We start from the raw sequence: 8,637 nt of genomic DNA on the forward strand, positions 1-8,637 counted from the left end.
TTAATAAATAATACATAATGTTTACTAAATTGTTTTTACCAAATACAGATAAACTAAAGGAGTATAAGAACTGGTATCTATACTATATTATAAAACATTTAATAAAACCTCTTAACAACTATTTTTTATGCATGAAGTACTGTATATTAATGCATATTACTTGAAATTTAAGATTACAAGTAAATTATGTATGAGTACAACTTATTAAAGCTCCATGTTTGAATTCGTGTAACTAACTACAGATAAACATAATCAAATAGATGATAAACATCTTATTTTAAAATATAAAAAATCTAAAATATAATTAGAATAATTATCAAGTTATAAAAAAATAATCAATTATAATTATAATACCCGTTAGATATGTATGTGTGTGTATATATATATATATATATATATATATATCAGTGCATGTTTAAAAAAAATATTTTTATTGAAGTTTGGGTTAGTTTAGGAAGTTGACCAAACTTGAGGGGTTAGTTCTGCATAAATCGCTTTAACTTTGCAATTAATGGGCTTGGGCTTTTTGTTTGTAGATTAGGGTTTAACCTAACCCTAATTCCCCTTATTTAAATCTAACCCTAATCCTTATTTAACCAAATTCCTCCTCCCTAACCCTAATTCCTCTAATTGTGATAATCGTTAAAAATAAACCCTAAGAGCTTGGAAGAGTCCATTGATAACCTAAAAGGGAACCCGACGGCCAAAAGCAAGCAATGTTCCATCAATTTCTTGTCGGTTTGAGGTAAGTTTTTGTCCCATTCTCGAATCTATACAATTAGTAGTTGGGTTATAAATTTTGGGATTGTTTAAGTAAGATTTGAGTTATTTCGGTGACTCGAAAGTCACCGATTCGGTCAATAATAATGGCAGCAAATAGGGTATGTCCAAATCGTCTTTAAAACCCAAAAATTCTTCTCGTTTTTCTCTCGAATTTGATCTTATGTGGTTTGCATAGTATGAATATATATATATATGTATATATATATACATATATATATATATATATATATTGATAGGATTTAGTGAGTTTAGTTACATTATTAGTCGTTAAAGTGATTTAGTTTCATTATGCCATCAAGTTATTAGTTAGGATTAATAGTAAGTCTGTTATTTGTTTAGGACAAATATAAATGAATAAACTTGGGGAATCGATAAGTTTTGTGAAGTTTAAGGTACAGATTCTTAATTCTATTCATTTATTTGATTCATTTACATTTGTTTACGAGCCCTTAAGTTTTCTTTCAACTCGGATTGATTGACTCACGATTATTGAAATTCTTTTTGTACCGCATTTCCATTCACTTGCAATTGTTCTATGTCGTACATATCATAAGAAAGCCACTTTCTAATCATGTTATTTAAGTGGGTCAATGTTGGTACAAGTATGTGTTTTCACCAAAATAATACGTTTATTTGTTTGGTAACATTTTGGTATAATTTTTACCTCTAAAAGTACATATGTTGGTACTTTTGATCGATTATGTATTCTTTGAATTGAGCCTCTTTATATTACGACTACTTGTTTATTCAACATAATTTCTTACTTGATTTATGTTTGACTTTTCGTTTGACTTCGTTATTTATTGACCTTATGTAAGACGTATAACGTCACATTCGTTGTGACAACTTAACTCTGGGTAACTCGAGCTACTAACCACCTATGGGAGTACCATAGGCACGTCATTGTGACACCGATGGCGTGACACTAACTGTGGCAGTGTGATCAGTCCACGACGTCTCCTCTTTTGTGCTCTTATGAGAGCTATTTTGGTGTGATGGATATTAGATTTAGGAGGCGTATGGGTCGGTCCTAGCACTTGTGATTCGTTTGTAGGGTGGATGTCGGTGTAGTGTCCAACGCCACGTCTCACATTTGGTACGTGTGGATCTGCAGCCCAACGTACAAGCCTGTGTGGCCATATGTCTGACACTTGTCATGTTAGTTAATATGCAAGTGTATGCGTTTTCGAGCTCGATTTGTCCCTTCATATGATTTCGTATGATTATGTTATTTGTTGATTTTCTAAGATTTTGGTACTCGTTTGGTTCGATGCCTTGGGATAATTTTGGCATGTTTGTATTACCATTTTTCTACATTTGTTTATCCGTTCACTGGGTATTTGGCTCAGCCGTGTTTTATTCTATTCCTCACGACAGGTAATCAAGGGGCGGCTAGGTTTTGTGACAGAGTGTAGACCAGGATCTTGGTTCCAAGGATTTCAAGAGGCTTAGTGTTATGTTAATTCATTTATTGGAATTTGTTTTTTTTCCCTTTTGGCTATTAGATTAGATTTCCTTTAAGGGTTGTTTTTGGATTTTCCTCGGTTGTTGGAGGATTTTGGAAGTGGTTATTTGGAGACCTTTATATCTTATTTGTAGATATATTCAATTTCGTTATTGGAAGATTTTATTTTATTTTCTTGTATTGGAGACTCTATTTTGTAGGTTTTATATAGCGGCTCCGTTATGTTTTGAAGCAACATCCCTTCCTTCGGAATGGGGGTGTTACACCATATCTGCAACCCTCAACTTTATTGACATTTTGTGTAAATCATTAATCTTTTAGTTGAATTTGGGTTTACTTCATATTGGCTCTATTCATATCAAATTTGTTTCAGATTTTGAAGCCTTTCTTTTAGATTTGTAAGGTTTGTATTTGGGTTCTTCAATTAGGGTTTGCATCAAGTATTATAGATTGTTGGTTTTAGTGAAGGATCATATGAAAGTCCATTGAGGTCCCCCCCCCCCCTCGACTTTTTTTATTATTTTACCACATTAACTAGTTTTATAGGTAATAAGGATGTATCTAACAAGTTTTAAAAAGTTTAAAAAATTATTTAACAAGTTTTGGAATGTTTAAGGACTTATTTGTTCCAAAAAATTGTCCAAAAACTATCATTTCACACATTAAAGTCTATTGAGTTTTTTAGACTTTTCCTTAAAAGTTAGATCAACCCGTAATTAGTTATATTCAAAATTATATTATAATTTCAACCGTAATTTTACTTTTTTATTTGCATGAACTATCATTTTTTTTGAGTTTGTAAGTCTTTTTTATATATTCTCAATTTGACTTTTTTTCGTTATTTTAAAGTGCAAACATTAAACTAGGTTGTTCAAATACTTTCAACCCGATAAACCCAACCATGTGTCAACCCTGCTCGTACCTATCTCCAATTTTGATGGATTTGCCATGAGGGGAGCGGATTTTATTATCAAAAAGAACGAGGACCTATTTGCAAATCTGCACTAAATTATGGGGTCGAATGCAATTATAAGAAAAGATATGGACCTGTTTACAAAGTTGCATTAAACATTGGTTGAATGACGGGCACGTATCACCTATGACCGAAACGGTGAGGGGAGTTCGAACAACAATGGCCAAATCAGGCGATGTGCTGGTCGCCTATCGTCCCTACTCCCTATCACCGGCCGGAAATAAAATTTACTGCCTCGTCTGTGAAATTCCTTCAAGAGACGAAGAAAAAACTGAGGTTTAGAGCCTCAATCGATCGGACACCGAGTTTGCTATTAGCGGTTCTGAGATTTGAACCACAAATCGAAGGTATATCAAATCATCCCCTAACTTTAGCAATTTAATCGAGTTTAATTCTTAATTTATCAGTGGTTTTCGTTGTTATAATTGGTCGAATCATGGTTTCTGACCATTGTGAGTAGTCTACCACCGTGACACTGGCTGTGGTGTGCGCCGGCCGGGAGGTGATAATGATGACGTATAACCTAAAATAATGGAACGACGACCAGCGATTAACATATAAATATCTGTTTGATTGATTAATCTCACGATATGGACGTAGATTTGTGGTAGACGTTTGCCATCCGATATCCACTAGATTAAGCATTAAAATAGGTTCAAATAGATTACGTTGTTAGTTTTTAGATTGCCAAAAATTGTTGAAGGGTAAGGATCCAATGAAGGTACCTTGAGTTGGACGTCGATGTCGGGTGTGTTTAACCCGGTTAATCAAAGGAGATGATGATGGTCGAAAGGAAAATTTAATATTTAAATAAGAGTAAATTACGTTTTTCGTCTATGTGGTTTGTTGAAAATTTTGTTTCTCGTTTGTGTTCTTCATATAAACGTTACCTTTTTAGTTGAATCCATTAACTATGTGGCATTATGGTTACTGTTATCGTTTTTTTTACTTTTTAATATCAAACCGTTGTATTGAAAATTTAAGAGGTACAAATTGTTATGTGTTGTGCATAGGCTTGGAAGTATGATTAACCTCAACTCTTTTCGACGCCTCCTAAATCATCTTACATGTCCCGTTCTAAACTCCTTATCATCTCTTCGATTTCATTCGTTGATAACTACACTTCTTTTGGCAACCATCTTCTTAGAGTGAACCATGGAGGTTTCATCCGAAGCATCGAGTAAAGAGAAAAGAAGATGAAGAAGCTACCAATCATCATCAGCTACTGATTCTGTCTTTTCACAATTTTCATCCGGCGAATGTGAAGGTTTTTTACCTCTCTCTGTACACACATAGTGCAATATTTATTGTTAATTCATCTGCTTAATCTTTATGATGTTGTTTGAAACAAGGATAATATCTTTTTTGTTAATTCGTTTGAATTGCTTAAAAAAACCAATAACCAAATATGGAAAAACCAAACGAAAATGATAAGCAACTATTAGAATAACATTAGTGTATATCAACAAATTTTGCTTTATTTGGTTATTAATTTGCTTTAAGGAATTCAGTTGAATTAACAACAAATATTGTTATTACATCGTACAAATAATAAAAGTTAAGAAATTCAGATGAAGCAACAAAACTTAGTGCTCAATGTGTGTATACAGAGATAGACAGAAACTTTTTATTCGTTGACGAAATTGTGGAAAGATAGAAATAATCTTGAAAGAAGATTGGTAGCTTCTTCGTCTTCCTTTCACTTTCGTCGTTGCTTCTGATGAAACCTCCATCATTTGCTCTAACAAGGCTGTTGTCAAAAGACTTGCAAAGGATGAAATTGATATGGAGGAGAGCAGGAGATAAATTAGGATTGGATGTGGGAGTCAGGGAGCGCGAAAAGGAGTTTAGGTTAATAATGTTTTCAATCTTGTACACGAAGCAAAACAGTTTGTATCTCTTAAATCGTCCCATAAAAATCAAATATCGTCTGAGCGAACCCTTATAACTTGGGATATTTGCAACCTGTTTATTCTCATGCTTGAGAGGGCATGAGCAAACCTATATCGTCCACTGAATATGTACGTTCATATATTGACAAGAATTTGTAGTATAAAAACCGTTAATTTTTTTTAATCTGAAATATCTTAGATGTGTAGTTGATCATCTCTTCGAAGTTAGTATTTTTTCTTTTATAAAGTAATGTGTTTGTGTATATATATATTGTTAGAGACATATAAAACATATATAAAACAACTATATTAGAATCAATTTTTAATAGTAATTTCAAAGTATTCACAAGCTGGTTAGCAAGTGAATTAATAGTATATAAATTTGTTATGCACATAAATTAGGACCACTTACGTTTATTTTTAAGACATATCAGTGGGAGAGAGACTTCAACAAAAACTTCGAACGATAAAGCATTACTGCTTATAAGTTAATTTGAAATACCAGTGAAGATTTCTTTTCTTATGATCATCATAAATGCATACTACGTTACTTTTCAAGGCTTCTTAGAAGAACACTTACCTTCCCTAAGCGACTTCTTGTAGCAAATGAATTGCTGGGCAAATCTCCCTTGGCAGTAGGAGCGAGTGCCCCGACTGCCCAAGGAGTAGTTACCCGGTAATGCATTTATACGTTTGAATGCCTTTCATTGATTCACAGTTTGTTAAACAATATTGTTCATTCGAAAATTATTTATAGGACGATAAAGTAATTTGCATATGCTTGTGCATACGGAATATCCTACACATATATCTCATGGTATCAACATGTGTACACTATGTGCTAAAGGTTTTATCAAGAGATCGATGATAATTGATGGGGAACGTCGTATGCGTGCAAACTAGCTTTTAGATCAATTTGTTTTACCGACCTTTTGTGCTTCAAAGAGACACTGAAACTTAAGGGTAATGTGAGCATCAATAGTTAGAGAAACATTGCACGACAGTTTCCCACTAGGTTGATGTAAATTGACAAAATTTGACGTACATAAAATCTGTACGAAATACGAATAAAATAAAATGAGATATAAAGCATATATTCCTGGACTTTGCAGTGCAGAGTGTCATAAAGATGAGGAAAATGGAGAAAGTAAAGTTTTAATCAAGATAATGTTGTCACGTCCTCCATATATGCATTTGAAGTTGTATGTGCAAAAGAGATATAAAACCAATTATACTGATCATCTTGGTAGGGTTAGATAGATGGTAAATTAACGAGTCTTCTAAAAGAAAATTTGTGGACTCAAAATTCGTCATCAACCCATGATTAATGCTTTAGAACCTTGTTGGCTCTCCATTTAGTAAAGGAAATAGTTTAAAATCTTAAACATGATGGTTTAACCTGGTGACTTGTGAAGTGGTTTAATAGTTCTTCCGTTGACTATAGACTATAGAGTATAAGCTACAAGCAATTTCATACACGGTTTTTGTAGACCATTTGTTTTTTTCCTGGCACTGAATGATGTTGTTTTAATGATACTTATGTTTGTTATGCTGTAATTTAAAAGGGAAAAAAAATGAAAACTCTTTTGTTTGAGTATTTTGGTAAATATTTATATCATCTATTAATTATGTAAAATAGTTTATACAGAACGTCTGCATTTTATTTTTTTGATTAACCTGGATATCCAACCCGCTATGCAAGCCGACTAATCTCAGGACGACTACATGCTTTGCAGATAGCCCGGAGTCACCGCATTTGAACTTCCGTGGCCACAAGAGGATTTTTATTCCTCCTTGTATTTGAATCTGAGACTTCTTGGTACTTTTGATCTTTGAAGTCAAGCTCAAATTAATCAGGTACCACTCTTGTGGTTAACGTATGCATTTTAGGTACCTGTATTAACTTTTGCAGCTCAACGAAGGTTGTAGAGTTTGAAAAATAATAATTATTAGATTAAGTTAAAAGATAAATTAGTTACCTGATTTAAAAGAAAGGTAGGAGTAGGAGTAAGTTTGTCAGAAGCATACTTGGAGTAGAAGTGAACCGGCCGGCAATCTCGTTGCTCAACCAATCAACCAACATTCTTAATTAGTCTTTGAACTAATTTTTTTTTTTTTTGTAAATATGGGTTATTTTTATCTTCGTTAGCTATTCATGGGTTTCAAGTTTTTATAGATTCCAAATTAAGGTTTGTTTTTTATTTTCATTCAGAGTTTATGCTCACATTCTTGCTTTAGGTTTTCTAACTTAGGGACCGTTTATTAAATGCTTACTTGTTAAGTGCTTACCGGATGAATTTCTTCCTCGGATGAACATGACAAGGGTCAATAATCTTACCAGGTAAGAGTAATGAGAAAGATGAAGAGTCTTACCGGGTAAATGAGGATGACGACTCTTACCTAGGTAAGCGCTTACCAGATAAGTTGTCGCATTTGATACGTTTTGATGTATTAAAATTTTTCGTATCAAAATAAATTATAGCGTTAACTCATATTGGTAAACAGTCATGGAGTAATCATTTAGGTAGACATGCCCTTACTCATGTTCTTAATATTTGAGTTATAATTAAAGATCAAAAGTTGGGACGGTCTTTTGAATTCATCATAACGAAAGGAAGAAGATGAATGATTATCAATTTGCCCTTTTAAACTTTATCATATGTATGACACATGATATATATACACGGTTGGTAAAGATATTAATTTCAACCATTTTGTTAAACAATTTCTTACACGAGATACAAAGTTATCCGTTTAGACATTTTGTTATATGATTCGCTTCCAAAGCGTAATTCACGGGTGTGCATGAGATTAAATGTGATAGTGTTCAGATTTCTTGTTATGTATCACACACGATGCTTCGCCTATTTGTATAATCCCAAGGTCACATAGCTAAAAAACATCGAGTTATAGACGTTTAGTTGGATGAAAAATGTGAAGTAGATTTGAGACAAATGGTAGTAAACTAGGAAAGAATCAAGAGAGAAATAAAGGTTGAAAAGATGTTGGACAATGTTGAGAAAAGTTAGATGGTCCTAATAAGAATTGTACTTTGGTTCACAATGTGGTTCACCATGTTTCATGGACATCTTATTCTCATTTATTACAAAATTACCACCATTCATCCCTTACAAAAAAAAAAAAAAAAAGAATTGTACTTTGGCATATCCAATATGAAGGGTGATAAGAAAGGGCCGATTTACGCGACAATGCTAATGCTTTGTTGATACCCTCGGCCAACATCTTTTCAAGATTAAGGAATAACTCGAGGCATATATCCATTCCTCCAATAAATTGACATCCAAATAAACACCATTCTTATAAACATAATTAATATTAAATTAGATCCACAGATACATTTAATCAATGTTTTCTACTTTTGTGCTTAATTTAATTCTTATTTAGTGTCAACCTCCTCAATTAGTATAGCAAAACTTCAATCTATTCTTATTTTGTTTACATTCTAACCATTAGTATGGTGGATGCCAAATTATCAAATTATATCATAGTTATTGATTGTGTGG

General features: G+C 32.9%; 1 long non-coding RNA gene across 3 annotated transcripts; it reads left to right on the forward strand.

Annotated features, from left to right (window-relative positions):
* The first annotated feature begins 3,338 nt into the window (after positions 1-3,338).
* Positions 3,339-6,878, forward strand: LOC112528147. Of its 3 annotated transcripts, XR_003070798.1 has the most exons (3): positions 3,339-3,568; positions 4,235-4,488; positions 6,850-6,878. It is a non-coding gene; the product is annotated as an uncharacterized LOC112528147 (long non-coding RNA). The 3 variants fall into 3 exon arrangements; XR_003070797.1 differs by lacking the exon at positions 6,850-6,878 and having other exon boundaries at positions 4,235-4,628; XR_003070799.1 differs by lacking the exon at positions 6,850-6,878 and having other exon boundaries at positions 4,369-4,628.
* Positions 6,879-8,637: the final 1,759 nt, after the last annotated feature.

The sequence above is a fragment of the Cynara cardunculus genome, assembly GCF_001531365.2.
Source record: "Cynara cardunculus var. scolymus isolate 2C chromosome LG 15, CcrdV1, whole genome shotgun sequence".
Taxonomy (NCBI): Eukaryota; Viridiplantae; Streptophyta; class Magnoliopsida; order Asterales; family Asteraceae; genus Cynara; species Cynara cardunculus.